The following is a 20774-nucleotide window of genomic DNA, read 5'->3' on the forward strand; positions in this document are numbered from 1 at the left end:
GTACATATACATAGTGAGCTTAAAGCTTCAGTTCTATGTTAGCCACAGGTCAAGAGTTGATACAGAAATACCAAAATACCCTGAAGTAGATATCAAAGAGCTGTTCTCCTTTCTGGTGAGCTTGAAATTCTTGATCGGTTTTTCTCAAAAGAGACAAATAGATAAAAAAGATGAATCAAATTATACATGTTCACTTCACTCAAGGGGAAAACAGATAAGGCCAGGTGCAGTGGCAGGCACCTACAGTCCCAGGCTTGATGGTTGCTAGAGCCCAAGAGTTTGAGGTCAGCCTGGGCAACATAGTGAGACGCTCTGAAAAAAAAAAAAGAAAGAAAGAAAACAGATACCTATAATCTATTAACCCAGTTTTGGAGACCACCAAATGGTCATACATTAAAATCAATTTCCTAATCTTTTCTGACACCAATGGGAAATAATTTATCAACCATAAATGAAACAGACATACATAAACAGACAGTAGAAAGGAAGAGAAACTAGAGAAATGGAGAGTTAGCAAAGTTAAACTTCTATTGTCACTTGGCGTTTATCTCCAGGAGCTAAGAAAATATGTGCCTGGACTCAAGCCACTTACTGGATACACTTTCCTGGCAATGTAGCTTACTTACCTCTGTCAGGTGAATTCATTGGGCATTTTGGTAGATCTCCAAAAAGATAATTTTTTAAAAAGGTAAAATAATAACTCCAGTACACATGTAAAATGAACAAATGTCTGAGATTTTACTTAACCCATTTATTAATGAAGGAACCAGTAAGATATCACAACCAGTTTCTTATTTTCAGTAATTAAAATATGACATTATAAAGCCATTGTCATATAATGATATTATAAAACCACTATCATGTTATAAAGCCATTGTCAAATGATATTATAAAGCCATTGTCTATGATATCATAAAGCCATTGTCATCGGCAAAAAGTGATAATAAAAAATATTGTAGAGGTATGTCGGGTAGTTAATTACTAAAAACATTTATAATGTAATGACATTATGGTATTTGTTAACTTAAAACTTTTTTTGCATTGTTACTTTTTATGAATACAAAATTTTGTATTCGTAATTTTATATTATTTTCTTTTAATAATCCTTCTCCCTAAATTGTATAAGCTTCAGTCTTCACAAAACCTCCTAATAACAGGGAAGGTCATCTGTGGAAGTGGAGGTGGAGGTGGAGGTGGAGGTGGGGGTGAAGGGGAGTATGGTGCAGGTTCCTGTTTCAGGATTTAGAGAGTGGAAAAAGTTTGGAGTAATGATGGTAGAACTAGGCTGGAGAGTCAACCAAGGAAAAGAGTGAAGTGGAGGAGAGCTGTCAGGGAGTTGAGCTGAGGTTGAGTAGTGCATCGTTTTGTTTTTTTTTTGAGATGGAGTCTCATTTTGTCACCCAGGCTGGAGTGCAATGGCACAATCTTAGCTCACTGCAACCTCTGCTTCCCGGGTTCAAGCGATTCTCCTGCCTCAGCCTCCAGGGTAGCTGGAATTACAGGCATGCGCCGTCACACCCAGCTAATTTTTGTATTTTTAGTAGAGATGGCGTTTCACCATGTTAGCTAGGCTGGTCTCGAACTCCTGACCTCAAGTGATCTGCCCGCCTCGGCTTTCTAAAGTGCTGGGATTACAGGAGTGAGCCACCTGGCCTGCATCTTCATTTCTGATGTGAAGAACATGGGGTGGGGACTCTCTCCTAAATAGCATGGTACCATTTAGATTTTGGGTGAGCAGTGAAGATTTGGGAAGATCAGTGTCAGATTCAAGATTTTAAAAATGACTCTGACAGGTGAGGGAATAGTTAATGTCTCTGGCAGAATCTCATTAATCCTTCGATGACTTACTAACATGTGATGTCACTTTTCATTGGGTCTTTACCTTGTCCACCACTGATTTATCTCTTGTTGACCCACCTACCCTTATGGTGTTGAGATTCACACATATGTATGCATAGCCTCCTCCATAGGGTCAGATCTCTTTTCCCTCTTGGGGTGGTGTGAAGGCAGACTTATGGTCTTGCCTCAGTTAGTGTTCTTAATTCTATCTCAGTAGTTGGGGCAGCTTCTCTTTACTTGGGCTGTATTTCATTAAATGTTTGGCCGCAGAACTGAAGTGTGGATGCTGGTGAGTGGAGAGGAAACAGAGGGTGACCTGGCTTTTGCTTTGGGGCAGGCCTTTCCCTAACATTTAGGAAACTTAACACTGTGGATGGCCAAGTGGATAAGTGGTCTCTGAAATCAGTGGGGAGCTGCTGCTTCAACAATGCAGCCAATGAATGCTGATGGCCGAACTCACAATTCACCCTATTACTAACACATCACTCGATAAGGTAAACTGACTATTTAGGATGGCTGGGGCACAGGAGAAATTATATAAATGTTGATTAATTTGAGGCTTCCTTCCAATTCTCTTTGTAATATCTTGTTTCCTTTACCAGCGAGTTCAGAACATAAGCTACTCTTCACAGTAAACACAGGCCCATGAAAACTTGACAGAAAAGGAGTGGAGGATGTGAACTGGATAGATATGGGATAAAGTAATAAAAGGTAGTTAACATTTAGTCAGTGGTTAATGTGTGCCAGACATTGTAATAACTCGCATATCCAATTAATATCTGTCTATTGCCACTGTCTATTTTCACATAAAATAGATACTATTTTATCAAATAGATACTATTTTATCTCCATTTTATACAAGAGAAAACTGAGTCTTAGAGAAACTTACTTGTCAGTGTCACACAGTTAGTAAGTGTCAGAGCCAGGATGCAAACCTAAGTATGTCTGAACTCTGAATCCCATGCTTTTTATTCCCATGAGATGCTGAGAGCTCAGTAGATAAAGGTGAGAGTGGGAGGTTATGGGTAGAGAACAGCAGTAGGTTTGAGAAAGAATAAGTGGTCATCAGAGGGGTAAAGCAACAAGTATATCTTCTGGTGACAGTTTGAAACTACATTGCAAATAATTTGTGTTACTAATAATTTGTTGTTACTAATAACGGAATATTTGTGAGTGACTTACATAAAAATAAATTGGAGAGAATTCAGTATCACTCTTAACTGGATTCTAATGTGTTTCTCTTTAAGTGAGAGGGAAGGAAGTTGAATTACAGATGGTTAACTCCCACCTGTATGTCCTGTGCTGGTGAAGTGATACCAGGTGTACATCAAGTGTTATGGGAATGAGGTGGAAACAAGGTAAGAATCACCAGACTGAGGACGTTATGCATGGAGGATGTTGCAGTTCTCATGAATGTTGCTCCCAAATCTCTTCTCCTTTGGCTCCTAGGGTCTTTGAATAGAGGTGAGGGGAGCAAATCTCTACTAAAGTAGACACAGAGATCAGAAGAAACCAGGTCAAAGCTGCTTCCCACCAAGCTGTGTGGTCCCGGGTAAGTCACAGCATTTTTCAGCCTTAGTTTCCCTATCTGTAAAATGCAAGGTGTATATGTGGTATACCTTTTTGACAGGCTTATTGTAAGAATTGAATGAGATTGTTCATTTAGCTGTGATTACTATTTTGAGAGATTTGATAGCAAGCAAAACCTCTAGTCTTGGTGGGCCGAAGACCCTGGAAGATGGCATCCTAAGAGCAAATTGAAGCCTGTAACTCCTAAGACTTTCCCCCATCCCTCCCACATAAACTCTCAGTGACCCCACCACCCCCTCCACTGACAAAGACTCTGCCTCTCAAGTGCTTGAACACAACAATCTCCAAACAAACGATTAGGAAAACTTTTAGAGGAGTGAAGACCCCTGACAGGACTGGGCCTATTTTTGGTAATGTGTTGTTGGGATGTTTGAGAATTTAGTTTTGAAAGTCATTACTTTTCCCCTAAATGGAATTTTTCCTGGAAGGCCATAAAAATAGAAGAGATTAAAATTTTTACTAGGTTGATCAGGTTACGCACATCCGCTGGCCCAATATATCACAAACAAGAAAACAATAAAAAGCATTCATACAGTCTTTTTAGCCAGGGGTCACCTCAACACATTATAAAACATTAGTTCATGACAAGTGAGAGATTGGAATCAGCTGTGCCCATAAACTAGCGCTCATTTGCAGCCTGTGCTTTCAGAGCAGGAGAAAACTTGAAGGGCACGTGGGATTACACAAATAGGCCTTGTGAACCAGCGAGAACAGACTCCCGCCCCAGCCTTTCCCTCCAGACTGCTTGGCTGTTCCAGTGCCCTCCTACCAAGGAAAATTGGATTTTAGTTTGCTTATGACTGCTCTGAACATGTCAGGCCCCATCTGTTCCTGAAGGCATGGAAGATACAGGCATGACATTTTACCCAGAGCCTGAAACCATTAAAATTCAGTCTTTGAAAAGATAAAAATGAAAGAATGATGTTATCAATAAAAACAATGATTTCCTTTGATGGAAGTTGAACAATTCGGTTGGTGACAATATTTCAGATGTCATTTAAGTTTGTTAACTCTTATTCGCATTTCATCCCCTGTGACTGGCTGGGGAGCAGGGTGGAGAGGGATCTTGCTTCCATTGCACCTGACACTCCACTTTGCCCGTATTTTATCACAGGATTTGCCATTGACTTGTCTCCCCCATCCAGGCTGTAAATCTACTAAGTGACTGATATATTAGGGTTCAATAAATGTTTGCCTTAATATCCTTGACCTGAATGGGCTCATTAATTCCCCTAGATTTAAAAATCATCCTTTCATTGATATACTTTCATCCCAAGTTATGTTACCTCTCCTCAGCAGTCATCTACTTTACATATTCATGAATCTCTCACAGAAATCTGAAAGTCAAAATATATCTCAAATTCTTCTATTTTGCTTCATTACCTTAGTCCGTGCCAGCATCATCTATCATCTGGACATTATAATAGGCTCCAAAATGATCTTGTTTGCAATCTTTTCCCCCACCAACCCATTCTCCCATTCTCTACATAATAGTCTTTTTTTTTTCTGCATCCACACTCTCCTTCACTTCTTACCTCCCTGTATTAGTTTTAAGCAAATTTTTTATTCAGAACTATTATACTTAATACATGTGTGTATGTGTAGTAGATTATATAATATGCAGTTATATACTATATGTACATATATACACATATATGTACAGACACAAATATACACACTCCTTTTTTGCTAAACATAACCACAATGGTGTTATCATACTTAAAAATGTAATGCTTTAAAATATCAAATATTTTTGAGTCAGTGTTCAGGTTCTCAATTACATTACAAATAGCATAGTTTTGACAGTTTTTAAAATATCAAGATTTGAATAAGATCAATGCATTGTGATTCATTATGTTTCATAAATCTATTTTAATATATAAGTCCTCCTAACCTTGTTTTTTTCCATTACAATTTATTTGTTAAGGAACTGAATTTTTTCTCCTGAATGTCTCATACCCTGGAGTTTGCTTATCACATCTCTATAGTATATTTTAACGTGTCCCTTTGTCCTCAGCATTTCTTATAGATTTGTTGATGGCTTCAGAGGCTAGATTTAGAGAGGCTCAATTCAGGTTTGATTTTTTTTGAGGGAGTGACTACTTCATAGGTGGCATTGTACTCTCCCATGCTGATGCCTGGATATCCCTCACTTAGTGATATTAGCAGATATTAATTAGATGCCTAGATGCATTACTTCATAGGTTGTTATAAAACAATGATATTCAGATTTTTTCATTCTTTCTTTGTTAATCAGATGGATTATTATACATCTAAAAAGAAAAATATCCTCTCATCTACTATTTGGAAAGCAATGTTACTAAAATGAAAATAGAATACTCTGGGTTTGGTAATAACCCTCCCTCTAAAGACAACTAAAAAGCTGGGCAGAAAAAAAAGTCTTAAAAGGAACAATAAGGAAAAACAATAGTGAAGAAATGAAATTGTGATCAGCTTGAGAAAGATAGGCAGCCTCAGTTGCTTCTGCCCAGGTGGTGTTCAAAGATTGGGACTAGGTTACACTTTTGGCAGGTTAGTGTAGGAAGGAGATAAAAGTTAGAGGCAGGAGGTTAAGACCCTGGAGGACTTCACCATTTGAAAATATATATATATATATATATATATATATATTTTTTTTTTTTTTTTGAGACGGAGTCTCGCTCTGTCGCCCAGGCTGGAGTGCTGTGGCCGGATCTCAGCTCACTGCAAGCTCCGCCTCCTGGGTTCCCACCATTCTCCTGCCTCAGCCTCCCGAGTAGCTGGGACTACAGGCGCCCGCCACCTCGCCCGGCTAGTTTTTTTTTTTTTTGTATTTTTTAGTAGAGACGGGGTTTCACCGTGTTAGCCAGGATGGTCTTGATCTCCTGACCTCGTGATCCACCCGTCTCGGCCTCCCAAAGTGCTGGGATTACAGGCTTGAGCCACCGCGCCCGGCCTTGAAAATATTTTTATGCTGGGTACATGTTCCTATTCCAGCGAAAAGGATGAAAAGTAGAGTCACACACTACCGTGACAGGGCCAGGGATAAGAATCCTGTGCCCTGTAATGGTGGGAAAATTGTGGAAACACTCCTTGCTCAGGACTCAGATCTCAAAGGGATATTGCTAAATGTTTGTGTCCTCATCCCAATTTATATGTTGAAATCTTGACTCCAAATCCACCACATTTGATGGTATTAGAAGGTGGATGTATTAGTTCATTCTTGCACTGCTATAAAGAAATACCCAAGACTGGGTCATTTATAAAGAAAAGAGGCTTGATTGGTTCATGGTTCTGCAGGCTGTACAGGAAGCATGATGCTGGCATCTGCTTGGCTTCTGGGGAGACCTCAGGAAACTTACAATCATGACAGAAGGCAAAGGGGGAGCAGTCATCTTACATGGTGGGAGCAGGAGCAAGAGAACATGAGGGGGAAGTGCTACACACTTTTAAACAAGCAGATCCCATGATAACTCACTCACTATCATGAGAACAGTACCAAAAGGATGGTGCTATACCATTCATGAGAAACCAACCCCATGATCCAATCACCTCCCACCAGGTCCCATCACCAACACTGGGGATTACAATTTGACATAAGATTTGGGTGGGGACAAAGATCTAAACCATATCTATCAGTGGAGCTGTTGGGAGGTAATTAGGTCATATGGGTGAAAAGGGATTAATGGGTGGAAGGAAAGGGATTAATGCCCTTAAAAGAAGTTTGCTCTCTCCCTGCTCTCTACCATGTGAGGACATAGTAGGAAGATGGCTATCAGCAAACCAAGAAGAGTGCCTCACCAGACACTGGATCTACCAGCACCTTGACCTTGATTGTTTTAGCCTCAAGAACTGTGAGAAATAAGTATTTGTTGTTTAAGCCACCTAGTCTATGGGTAATTTGTTATAGCAGCCCAAATTGACTAAGACAGATATGGACTATGTTTTAGTACTTCACCTTGGTGACTCAGAAAACCTTGGTTCCCATCAGGTACCTGACAGAAGGAAAAAAAGTCTCTCTGAAGGAAAATAACACCATCTAAGACTTCAAATTATTTCTATTAATAAGTTAAAAATGGCCTGAGAACTATGAAAAACAATGAGACACACCAAGAGATAAAACAACATAAGCCAGAACCAACAGAAAAAGTAGTTCAAAAGAGGCATCAGATACTAAAATGAAGCTGGGCATGGTGGCTCATGCCTGTAATCCCAGCACTTTGGGAGGCTGAGGCGGGTGGATCATCTGAGGTCAGGAGTTCAAGACTAGCCTGGGCAACATGGTGAAACCCTGTCTCTACTAAAAATACAAAATTACAGGTAATCCCAGCTACTTGGGAGGCTGAGGCAGGAGAATCGGTTGAACCCAGGAGGCGGAGGTTGCAGTGAGCTGAGATCATGCCACTGCACTCCAGCCTGGGCAATAGAATGAGACTCTGTCTGAAAAAAAAAGTACCGAAATGATTCAATATGGATTGTAGAACCACTATGCTTACAATATTCATAGAGATAAAATCTGAGCTTAAAAATCTCAGCTGGGAGCTAGGTACTATAGCGTGACACTGAATGTTTTCCTCCTAGTATCAGGACCTAAAAAAGGATATGTGCTCTTGTCACTTCTATTTAACATTGTACTGGAGGTTCTACCCAGGCAATTAGGATAAATAAAGAAATAAGCCAGATAAAACAAAACAAAAAAACCTCTCATGATGCATTAGGATAATCAGTGGAAAAGTGTGTGGAACTCCCAAACTAGTAGATTAAAAAACATAGAATAATAAAAAGTAACCAACCATGAAGGGAGAGGAAAAGGAACATAGAAGAGGTGGCTTAATAAAACACATAATGAGATGACAGATCTAAACTCAGAAATATCAGTAATTTCACTAAATGTAAATGGATCAAATACTCCAGTTAAGAAACAAGGTTTTTTAAAGTTGAATTTAAGAAAAAACCAGTATAGGCTCTTTATAAGAAAAAGATTAAAAACATAAAGTTTCAAAAAGGTTGAAAGTAAAATAACGGGAAAAGATACACCATAGTTAGTTTTATCATAATTTTAAAAAAGTTCATGTAGTTATATTATTATCACACAAGTAGACTTTAAGATAGAAAGTATTATTAGCAATAAAGTGCATCACTTCATAAAAGGTTCAAATCACTAGATTTTTTAAAACTGTAGTTTCTGTACACTTTTACAGATTTGTAATTTGTGTGATTTCTTTTCTTATTATTAATAATTTATTTATTTATTTTAAGAGACAAGGTATCGCTTTTTTGCCCAGGCTGATCTTGAATTCCTGGCCTTGAGCAATCCTCCTGCCTTGGCCTCCCAAAATGCTGAGACTACAGGTGTAAATCACACCTGGCCCCTTTTCTTGTTCTTACTAAACGTAGTTTTTCTACCTAATTTTGTATTCACAATTCTATATTCTTTTGCTTATTTTCATCACAGATTTTTTATTCTTCCTAGTACTTACCATGATTTTAAATTATTTTGTTGTAATTATTTGTTTCCTCTTTTAGGGGAGTGGGAGAGAACTTGCTTTCATTTTAGAATGTAAGCCTTCTGAAAGCACTGAAAATGTATTGCTTACCATTCTAGTTCCAGAACTTATGAAAATGTTGGATGAATGAATGTGGAGGAGTGAATAAAGAAGAATGGAGAAAGGGGGACTATGGAACTAGCACAAATGTTCCCAGGGCAGGTATAAGCAAGGGAATGAATCTGGGGCCAAAGTAAAAAGCACAGACTTAGGTAAAGGGTGACTCCAGGCAGGGAAATGAGAAAACCATCAAGATTCAGAGGGGAGATGACCCCATGCTTAGGGCAGATTCTGGGCAGCACAGAGGGAGCAAGAGAGGTGGGATGATCCTCATGCAGGGGCCAGATGTGACTCTGCCTAAGGCTGGTGCTGTTTCCCATAAGTGGGTGTTTCCATTCCTGGCCTCTGAAGTGATGAGAATCATGTTCTGAAAACTCACTAAAAGCAAAGCCCCTCTGTTTTTTCCAGCACTAGCTTTTGCCTGAAGTCATTATCTATACAAGACAGCATGTGGACATGATAAGTTTAAAGGAATTTTCCAGGTGTAACATTTTATTTTTTTTCCTGGCTTGCTTTTTTTTTTTTTTTTTTTCCTCAGGCCTTTACTCTCTGAATCATGTAAGCTGGAAATCTGTCATTCTTGATGTTCCCTCTGTCCCATCACTCTTCCAAAATTTTAATGATAAATCTTTCTGTTTCCCCTTACTGATTCCTGTTTTAATCTCCCTGGTTCAGAAGTAATCACCTCCTACTTTCTAAGTGGTCTATCTGGTTCTAGTGCAGTCTCCTCACTTTCCTGGTGTTCGGTTTATCTTTCAAGTCACCATCTTGTTCATCATCTGAGTATTAAAACACATTAAAGACTATCCCAATATCTTAGGATAGAGTCTGAATTCTCTGATTGATCTTTTTTTAAAAATCATAATTTTTGTGGGTATTTATAGATATTTATGTGGTACATGAGATATTTTGATCCAGGCATGCAATGCATAATAATCACACCATGGAGAATGGGGTATGTATCTCCTCAAGCATTTATCTTTTGTGTTACAAACAATCCAATTATATTCTTTTTATTATTTTAAAATGTACAATTAAGTTATTATTGACTATAGTCACCCTGTAGTGCTATTTAATAGTAGGTATTATTCATTCTTTCTATTTTCTTTGTACCCATTAACCACACCCACCTCTCCCCCAGGCCCTCACTACCCTTCTCAGCTTCTGGTAACCACCCTTCTACTCTGTCTCTAATAGTTCAATTGTTTTGATTTTTATATCCCACAAAGAAGTCTCTTCTTGATCTTTAAGGGTTCCCAGATTTCTGTCTTAATCAACCATCCACCTTATCTCTTACTACTTCCCTGAAAAAAACTTCTGCTCCCTCCAAACTGGTTTGGTTATTATTTTCCTCAATATATCATGTTCCTTTTGATTGCCATACTTTTGATGATTTCTTCTTTCCTCCTTGTAATGCCCTATTCATCATCTTCCATCAGGGATCTTATATTAGTCCATTCTTGCACTTCTATAAAGAAATACCTGATACTGGGTAATTTAAAAAGAAAAAAGGTTAAATTGGCTCATGGTTCTACAGGCTGTACAGAATGCATGATAGCTTCTGGGGGGTGCCTCAGGAAAGCTCCAATCATGGTGGAAGGCAAAGGGAAAGCAGGCAGGTCTTACATGACTGGAACAGGAGAAAGAGAGAGATGCAGGAGGTCTCACACACTTTTAAACAACTAGATCTTGTGAGAAGTCCCTCACTATCATGAGAACAGCATCTGTGATTCATCACCTCCCACAGGGTCCCACCTCCAATATTGGGAATTACAATTCAACATGAAATTTGGGTCAGGGCGCAGATGCAAACTATATCATTCCGCCCCTGGCCTCACCCAAATCTCATGTCCTCTCACATTGCAAAATACAATCATGCTTTTCCGACAGTCCTCCAAAGTCTTGACTCATTCCAGCATTAACTCAAAAGTCCAAAGTTTCATCTGAGACAAGGCTAGTCTCTTCTGCCTATGAGCCTGTAAAATAAAAAACAAGTTAGTTATTTCCAAGATACAAAAGAGGTATAGGCATTGGGTAAATACTCCTAATCCAAAAGGGATAGATTGGCCAAAACAAAGGGGTTACAGGCCCATACAGTCCAAAACCCAGCAGGGCAGTCATGAAATTTTTAAAAATTTTTTTTGAGATTGCTCTTGTTGCCCAGGCTGGAGTGCAATGGTGTGATCTCAGCCTCATCGCAACCTCTGCCTCCCAGGTTGAAGCGATTCTCCTGCCTCAGCCTTCCTGAGTAGCTGGGATTACAGGCATGTGCCACCACACCTGGCTAATTTTGTATTTTTAGTAGAGCTGGGTTTCTCTATGTTGGTCAGGCTGGTCTTGAACTCCTGACCTCAGGTGATCCACCCACCTCAGTCTCCCAAAGTGCTGGGATTACAGGCATGAGCCACCATGCCCGGCCCATTAAATCTTAAAGCTCCAAAATAATCTACTTTGACTTCGTGTCTCACATCCAGGGCATGCTGATGCAAAGGGTGGACTCCCAAAACCTTGGGCAGCTCCTTTCCTGAGACTTTGCAGGGTACAGCCACCGTAGCTGCTTGCACAGGCTGGTGTTGAATGCCTGTGGCTTTTCCAGGTACATGGTGCAAGCTGTCAGTGAATCTACCATTCTGGGGTCTAGAGGATGGTGGCCCTCTTCTCACAGCTTCACGAGGCAGTGCCCCAGTGGGGTCTATGTGTGGGGGCTCCAACCCCACATTTCCCCTCTGCACTGCCCTAGTAGAGGTTCTTCCTGAGGACTCTGCCCCTGCAGCAGGCTTCTGCCTTGACATCGAGGCTTTTCCATACATTCTCTGAAATCCAGGTGGAGGCTTCCAAGCCTCAGCTCTTGCACTCTGTGCACCTGTAGGCTTAACATCACGTGAAAGCTGTCAAGGCTTGCAGTTTGCACCCTCTGAAGCAGTTGTCCAAGCTCTACCTTGGCCCTTTTTAGCCAGAGCTGGAGCTGGAGTGGCTGGGATGCAGAGCATCATGTCCTGAGGCTGTACAGAGCAGTGGGGCTCTGGGCATGGCTAACAAAACCATTCTTCCCTCCTAGACCTTGTAGTCTTCCATTGATGCCTTCCCACTTGAGGAAGCAGTTACCTCTTCCAGCCTTTACAGACAAACTGAATTCAAAAAGGAATGACCTTCATCAGACAACCTGGCTAGAGATTCTAGAGGTCTCTCAAACCTCAATGGATGCACCCCCTATACTCCTCTTGCTCCCTATTGAGGAGAGGTAAGTCTTACGTTTGTGTGGTTTTTCTTAATCCCACAGAGTCACGTTAGGTGCTGAGAGCCACCCATTTCTTCTGCCTAGGGTAGTACCCTTATATGCCAAGACACTGGATGCAAGCTCTCCTTCTCTCCTTCTCCTGTAAAGAGGATGTTTCAAAATTGAATGCCTTCCCCAAATCCTGCAGAGTCAAGCCTGGCTTCAGGGGCACCTAAAGTGTGCCATTTTATTGGCCCTTTTATTATTATATAGTGGCCATAAAGCTCCTGGAAGTGACACTTCCCACCTCACCAAATGAAGATCTATAAATGGCATGAGAAAGAATTCCAAATTATCATCCTAAAGAAACTTAGTAAGTTATAAGAGAATGACTGTATAGATGACTAAATCAAATTAGGAAAACAATACATGAACAAAATAAGTTCAATAAAGAGATAGAAACCATAAAAAAGAGCCAAACAAATTTGGGAACTAAAGAATACGATGACCAAATAGAAAAGTTCAGTAGAGAGCTTCAATAGCAGACTGATCAAGCAGAAGAAAGAATCAGCAAACTTAAAGGCAGGTGATTTGAAATTATCCAATCAGAGGGGCCAAAAAAAAAAAAAAAAAAAAAAGAGAGAGAGAATAGAAAATAGTGATAGAAGCCCACAGGACTTATGGGATACCTCAAAGCAAACCAATTGCACATTATGGGAATATCATAAGGAGAAAAAATGTGAAAGGGGAAGAAAGCTTATTTAAACAAATAATGCCTGAAAATTTTCCAAATCTAGGGAGGGAAATGGACCTCCAAATTGATGAAGCTCAAAGGACCCAAATAGTTTGAACCTTAAGAAGTCAGTCTATACCAAGAGACACTATAATTGAATTATCAAAAGTCAAAGACAAAAAAAGAATTTTGAAAGCATCAAGAGAAAGGTGACTCATCACACACAAGGGAATCATCATAAGACGATTGATGGGTTTCTCAACAGAAATCTTTTAGACCAGAAGACAGTGGGATGACATATTCAAAATGCTAAAAGAAAGGAAAACTGCCAATCATGAACAGTATACCCAGCCAAACTATCCTTAAAAAATGAAGGAGAGATACTTTCCCAGACAAACCAAAACTGAGGGAGTTTGTCACTACTAGACTTGGCTTACAAGAAGTACTAGGGGGAATTTTTCAAGTTGAAATGAAAAGATACCAAATGGCAACACAAAAGCATATGAAAGTATAAATCTCACTGGTAAATGTAAATATATGGGCAAATACAGAACAATGTAATATTGTAATATTACAAACCACTTTTAAATCTAGCATAAAAGTTAAAAGGGAGAGGTACCTATAGCTACAATAATTTGTTAATGGATACACATTGTAAGAAGACATAAACTGTGACATCAATAGCATAAAATGTGGGTGAGGGAGAAAAGTAGTTTTTGTACATGAATGAAATAAAGATGTCATCAGCTTAAAATGACTGTTATATGATGTTTTATGCAAACTTCATGGTAACTATAAAGAAAAAAGCCTCTAATAGATACACAAAAGGTAAAGAGAAAGCATACTACTACCAGAAAAAAATAAGAAATCACAAAGGAAGACAGCAAGAAAGGAAGAAAGAAAAAGAAAACCCTACAAAACCATCAGAAAACAGTGAACAAAATGGCAGTAGTGAGTTCTTACCTATCAGTAATTACTTTAAAGTAAATGGATTAAGTTCTTCAATCAAAAGACACAATGGCTGAATGAATGAAAAAATGATTCAACAATATTCTATCTAGAAGAGACTCACTTTAGCTGTAAGGACACATATAGACAATATAAAGGGATGGAAAAATATATTTCATGCAAATAGTAACCAAATGAGAGTAGGGGTGCCTGTATTTATATTAAACTTTCTGTCAAAATCTGTCACAAGAGACAAAGATGATTACTATATAATAATAAAAGAGCCAATTCATCAAGGGGATATGATAATCATAAATATGTATTCACCAAATATTGGAGCACTTAAACATATGAATGATCATTGGGTCAAAAATGAAATCGAGATGGCAATTAAAAAATTCTTGGAACTGGATGACAATAGTGATACAACCTATCAAAACCTCTGGGACATAGCAAAGGTGGTGCTAAGAGGAAAGTTCATAGCCCTAAACACCTACATCAAAAAATCGGAAAGAGCACTAACAGACAATCTAAGGTCACACCTCAAGGAACTAGAGAAAAAAGAACAAACCAAACCCAAACCCAGCAGAAGAAAGGAACCAAGATCAGAGCAGAATGAAATGAAATGAAATTGAAACAAAAAAAATTACAAAAGATAAATGAAACAAAATGCTGGTTCTTTGAAAATATAAATAAAATTGATAGGCCATTAGCAAGATTAACCAAGAAAATAAGAGAGAAAATCCAGAAAAGCCTAATAAGAAACAAAACAGGAGATATTACAACTGACACCACAGAAATACAAAAGATCATTCAAGGCTCATATTAACACCTTTATGTGCATAAACTAGAAAACCTAGAAGAAACGGATACATTCCTGGAAAGATACCACCCTCCTAGCTTAAATCATGAAGAATTAGATACCCTGAACAGACCAATAACAAGTAGCATGATTGAAATGGTAATTTAAAAAATTACCAACAGGCTGGGTGGGGTGGCTTACGCCTGTAATCCCAGCACTTTGGGAGGCCAAAGTGGGCGGATCACCTGAAGTCGGGAGTTTGAGACCAGTCTGGCCAACATGGTGAAACCCTGTCTCTACTAAACATACAAAAATTAGCTGAGTGTGGTGGTGGATGCCTGTAATCCCAGCTCTTCAGGAGGCTGAGACAGGAGAATCGCTTGAACCCAGGAGGAGAGGTTACAGTGAGCCGAGATTGCACCACTGCACTCCAGCCTGGGCAACAAAGAGTGAAACTCTGTCTCAAAATAAATAAATAAATAAATACATAAAATAATAAAATAAATAATAATAAAAAATTTACCGACAAATAGATGTTCAGACGGATTCACAGCAGAATTCTACCAAGCATTCAAAGAAGAATTGGTACCAATATTCTATTGACAATATTCCACAAGATAGAGAAAGAGGGAACCCTTCCTAAATCATTCTATGAAGCCAGTATCACCCTAATACCAAAACCAGGAAAGGACATAACCAAAAAGAAAACTACAGACCAAATCCTTAGTGAACATAGATGCTAAAATCCTTAACAAAATTCTAGCTAACTGAATCCAATAACATATCAAAAAGATAATCTGCCATGATCAAGTGGGTTTCATACCAGGGATGTGGGGATGATTTAACATATTCAAGTCAATAAATGTGATACATCACATAAACAGAATTAAAAACAAAAAGCACATGGTCATCTCAATAGATGCAGAAAAAGCATTTGACAAAATCCAGCATCCCTTTATGATTAAAACTCTCAGCAAAATTGGCATACAAGGGGCATACCTCAATATAATAAAAGCCATCTACGACAAATCCACAGCCAACATAACACTGAGTGGGGAAAGCTGAAAGTATTCCCTCTGGGAATTGGAACAAGACAAGATACCCACTCTCACCACTTCTCTTCAACATAGTACTGGAAGTCCTAGCCAGAGCAATCAGACAAGAGAAAGGAATAAAGGGCATCTAAATTGGTAAAGAGGAAGTCAAACTCGCTGTTTGCTGATGATATGATCATTTATCTAGAAAACCCTAAAGACTCCTCCAGAAAATACTAACAGAGCTAAAGGGAGAAATAGATAGTAATACAACAATAATAGAATACTTCAATTCTATACTTTCATGAATAGATGGAACATCCAGACAGAAAAGAGAAAAGAATCAAAGCATATCCAGACATATACAGAACATTTCACCCAATGGCAGCAGAATACACATTCTTCTCAAGTGCACATGGGATATTTTCCAAGACACACATGCTAGACCACAAAACAAGTCTTAACAAATTAAATAATATTTAAATCATCCCAAATATATTTTTGACTACAATGCAATGAAACTAGAATCAATACCAGAAGGAATATAGGAAAATTCACATATACATGGAAATTAAACAACACACTCTTGAACAACTACTGGGTCAAAAAGGAAATCAAAAGAGAAATTAGAAAGTATATGGAGACAACTGAAAACAAAAAGTAAGCAACCAAAAGTTATGAGATTCAGCAAAAATTTGGTTACTTGAGATACTCAAGTAACCAAGTATGAGATTACTTGAACTTCCAAGAGGAAATTTCAGGTAATAAATGCCTACATTAAAAAATAAGACAGGTCTAAAAAAAAAAAAAAAAAAAGAACAAAACTAAGGTCAAAGTTAGCAGAAAGAAATAAAATAATAAAGATCAGAGCAAAATAAATAAAAAAGAAGAATAGAAAAATCCTGAAAGTTGATTCTTTGAAATGATAAACAAAATCAACAAACCCCTAGCAAGATTCAACACCCTTTTATGATAAAACAACTAGAGGGAATGTATTTTAACACAATAAAATCCATATACCACAAACCCACAGCTAACATCATATTCAATGATAAAAAATGAAAAGGTTTTACTCTACTATCTGGAACAAGGCAAGGATGCCCACTCTTGCAACTTCTATTTAACATAATGCTAGAAATCCTAGCAAGAGAAACCAGACAAAAAATAAATAAAATCCATACATATCAGAAAAGAGGTAAAATTATCACTGCAGATGGCATAATCTGTTGTTGTTATTATTATTATTATTATTATTATTTGAGATGGAGTCTCACTCTGTTGACCAGGCTGGAGTGTAGTAACGTTATCTTGGCTCACTGCAACTTCCACCTCCCAGTTTCGAGCAATTCTCCTGCCTCAGCCTTCTAAGTAGCTGGGATTACAGGCACCTACCGCCATGCCCAGCTAATTTTCATATTTTTAGTAGAGGCAGGGTTTCACCATGTTGGCCAGGCTGGTCTTAAACTCCTGACCTCAGGTGATCCGCCCACCTCAGCATCCCAAAATGCTGGGATTACAAGTGTGAGTCACTGCGCCTGGCCCATAATTTTATATATAGAAAATCATAAATATTCTACAAAAAACCTGTTAGAACTCAGTGAAGTCACAGAATACAACATCCATATACAAAAATCAGATGTGTTACTATTCATTAACAACAAACTAGTATCTAAAGGGAAATTAAGAAAACAATCCTAATTACATCAGCATCAGAATGAAGGAAATATTTAGGAATAAACTTAACCAAGGAGGTGAAATACTTGTACACTGAAAATTATAAAACACTAATGAAAGAAATATTAAAAGATACAAATAAATGGAAGACATCTGTGTTCATGAATTAGAAGAATTAATGTTCTAAAATGTCCATACTACTGAAAGCAAACTGCAGATTCAATGTACTATCAAAATCCAAATGGCTCTTGTTTTTTACAGAAGTAGAAAAAAATAGTTCTAAAAATCAGATAGAACCATAAATGATTCTGAGTAAAGCAATTTTGAACAAGAAGAACAAAGCTGGAGAAACCACACTTTCTGATTTTATATATATATTACAAAGCTACAATAGTCAAAACATTATGATACTGGTATAAAAACAGACACATGGGACAATGGAACAGAATACAGAGCCCAGAAATAAAACCACCCATTTGTGGTCAACTGATCTTTCACAAAGTTGCCAAGAGTACACAATGGGAAAACAATGGTCTCTACAATAATTTGTGTTGGTAAAACCGTATATCTACATTCAAAATAATGAAATTGAAGCCCTTGTTTTATGCCATAAACAAAAATCAGCTCAAAATGGATTAAAGACTTAACTATAACACTTGTAATTGTAAAACTTCTAGAAGAAAACACAGGAAAAACCTATTGGTCTTGACAATAATTTCTTTGATATGACACTAAAAGCAGGCAACAGAAGCAAAAATAAACAAGTGAGATTACTTCAAACTAAAGCTTCTGCACAGCAGAGGAAACAATGAACAAAATGAAAAGGCAGTCTATGAAATGGGAGAAAATATTTGCAAACCATTTATCTGATAAAGGGCTAATATCCAAAATTTATAGGGAACTCCTGCAACTCAGAAGCAAAAAACAAATAATCTGGTTAAAAAATGGGCCAAAGAATTAAGTATACATTTCTCTAAAGAAGATGTGCAAATGGCCAATAGGTATATGAAAAATCAGTAAAGCATCAGGGAAATGCAAATCAAACCACAATGAGCTATTATTTCACACCTGCTAAAATGACTATTACAAAAAGAAAAAAGAAAACAAGTGTTGGTGAGGAAGTGGAGAAAAGGGAACCCTAGTATGCTGTTGGTGGGAATGTAAGTTAGTATAGTCACTATGGAAAACAGTATACAGATCCTAAAAAAATTAAAACATGGAATTACTATATGATCTAGCAATCTCACTTCTGGGGTAGTATGAACCTAAAGGAATTGAAATCAGGATCTTGAAGTGATATGGGCACTCCAGTGTTCACTGCAGTGTATTAACAATAGCCAAAACACTGATGCAACTTCAATGTCTTATCAATCAACAGATAAACTGATAGAAAATGTGATATATAAATATAATGGAATATTATTCAGCCATAGAAAAGGAGATCCTGCCATTTGGAACAACATGAATGAACCTCGAGGACATTATGCTAAATGAGATAAGCAAAACACATAAGAACAAATGCTGCATAATACTATGTATATAAGGATAAGGTAGACTCATAGAAACAGAAAGTACAGGCCAGGCTTAGTGGCTCATGCCTGTAATCCTAGCACATTGGGAGGCCAAGGCAGGAGGATCACTTGAGACAAGCCCGGGCAACATAGTGAGACCTCATCCCTACAAAAAAAAAAAAAAAAAAAAAAAAAGAAAAAAGAAAATAAAAATTAAAAGAAAATTAAGAAACAGAGAGTTCAGTGGTGGTTGCCAAAGACTGGGTGTGTGGGGGAGGGTGGGGGAAAACAGAGAGGTGAAAGGGTACAAAGTTTCAGTTATACAAGATGAATAAGTCCTGGAGATCCACTGTATAGCACATGCCTACAGTAAATAACACTGAATTATATGCTTAAACATTTGCTACGAGGATAGCTTTTATGAAAGTGTTTATATTATAGAAAGAAAATAAATAAAGAGGGTGAGAGGAAACTTTTGGAAGAATGGATATGTTGTGGCTTAGATTGTGGTCTTAGTTTCATAAGTCTATTCTTATCTCCAAATTTATAAAGTTGTATATCTTAAATATGTACAGCTTTATGTACGTCAATTATACTCCAGTAGTTTTTTTTTAAAAAAAATGAAGTTACCTGCTTAGTTGGGTCAAGAAATATGTATCTCCATTTGGTAGCCATTACTAATGTGAACTGTCCCAAAGAAAGATACAGTCCAGCAAGATTATTTTTTTCCCCTGTTTTCATATGAAAAAAGTGGTGATGTGGTTAATGCAAGCACACATCTACTAGCCTCTTAACAAAGAGCGTGGTGGTACTCTGTAAATATCGTCAGATGGGCTTTTTGGTGACTCATGCTATGTTAAAACATCTTTTCATTCCCTGCACTTCTTGAAACTGACTCTTGAAACTTTCCATTCTGATTCCACTGCCCTATTTTGAGTTCTCATCATCTGTCACATAGATTAATACAACAGCTCTCTCTCTCTGTTTTCTCTCTACATTTGAGTGCTATCTGAGTGATGGGTCTCTGGTGCATACTGATCTATGTCATGCCCCTGCATGACATAGTTCTCCAGCAATTCCCAGCAAAGTCCTCCAGCAACTCCCCATCAGCCTTAGAGTGAAGTCTGTGCTCCTTAATAAGGCCAGAAAGGCCTGCAAGGGCTGGCTCTGCCCTCTTTCCAGCCTCATCTCCTCCTGCAGCCCTCCTTATGCTGTCTTCCTTGGCTTCATCATGTTTCCTGCAGCTCTCCACATTCACCGACCATGTTGGTGTTTGCTCTGTGATTTGCTCTGTTGACTGTTTTGCCTGAATGTCCCTCCAGGTCCCCTGCTAGCTCTTTTTTTCACCCTGACTTACTCATCACAATATTTCCAACTCAGCTCAGGCTTGAGCTCCTCCAGGAGTCCAAGCTGGGTCTGGCACCTTACCTCTAAAGTCCCTGAGCACCCTGTCTCGTAGCACTTGCCACTTTAAAAATGATCTCTTCAGGTCTGTTTCCTCCACCTCTCTGCTGTGAGTGCTTTACATTTTAAAAAATGTATCCCCATGCACTAACGTGTGGAGCAGCAGTGTAGTAAAAAAAAAAAAAAAAAAAAAAAAATGGTGAGAGCACCAATCTAGGGGTCAGAAGTGTGGAGTCTTAATCCTGAGTACCAGTTATATGTCTTTTGGCAGCATTCTAGAGTTGTTGTGACAACCATGAGAGATAATAGGGTAATATCTACTGAAGGACAAAGTACTAAACAGATAGAAAACCACTGGTTGCTTTCTAAGTCTTATATTTAATACCCTTTTCTTATTTCCCACCATATAGGACCTTTCCACATTTGTCAGGCTTATG

General features: G+C 38.2%; 1 protein-coding gene across 2 annotated transcripts in view; it reads left to right on the forward strand.

Annotated features, from left to right (window-relative positions):
- Positions 1-20774, forward strand: part of SRD5A2 (steroid 5 alpha-reductase 2) — a 276884-nt gene that overhangs the window by 33369 nt on the left and 222741 nt on the right. The window contains exons 2-3 of one of the 2 annotated variants that reach the window (XM_074012034.1): positions 3087-3197; positions 3289-3391. The gene's annotated coding sequence lies outside the window, so the exon portion shown is untranslated. The remainder of the gene's footprint in view (positions 1-3086; positions 3198-3288; positions 3392-20774) is intronic. The other variant, XM_074012035.1, reaches the window with a different exon arrangement.

Source organism: Macaca fascicularis, chromosome 13 (genome assembly GCF_037993035.2).
Source record: "Macaca fascicularis isolate 582-1 chromosome 13, T2T-MFA8v1.1".
Lineage (NCBI taxonomy): Eukaryota > Metazoa > Chordata > Mammalia > Primates > Cercopithecidae > Macaca > Macaca fascicularis.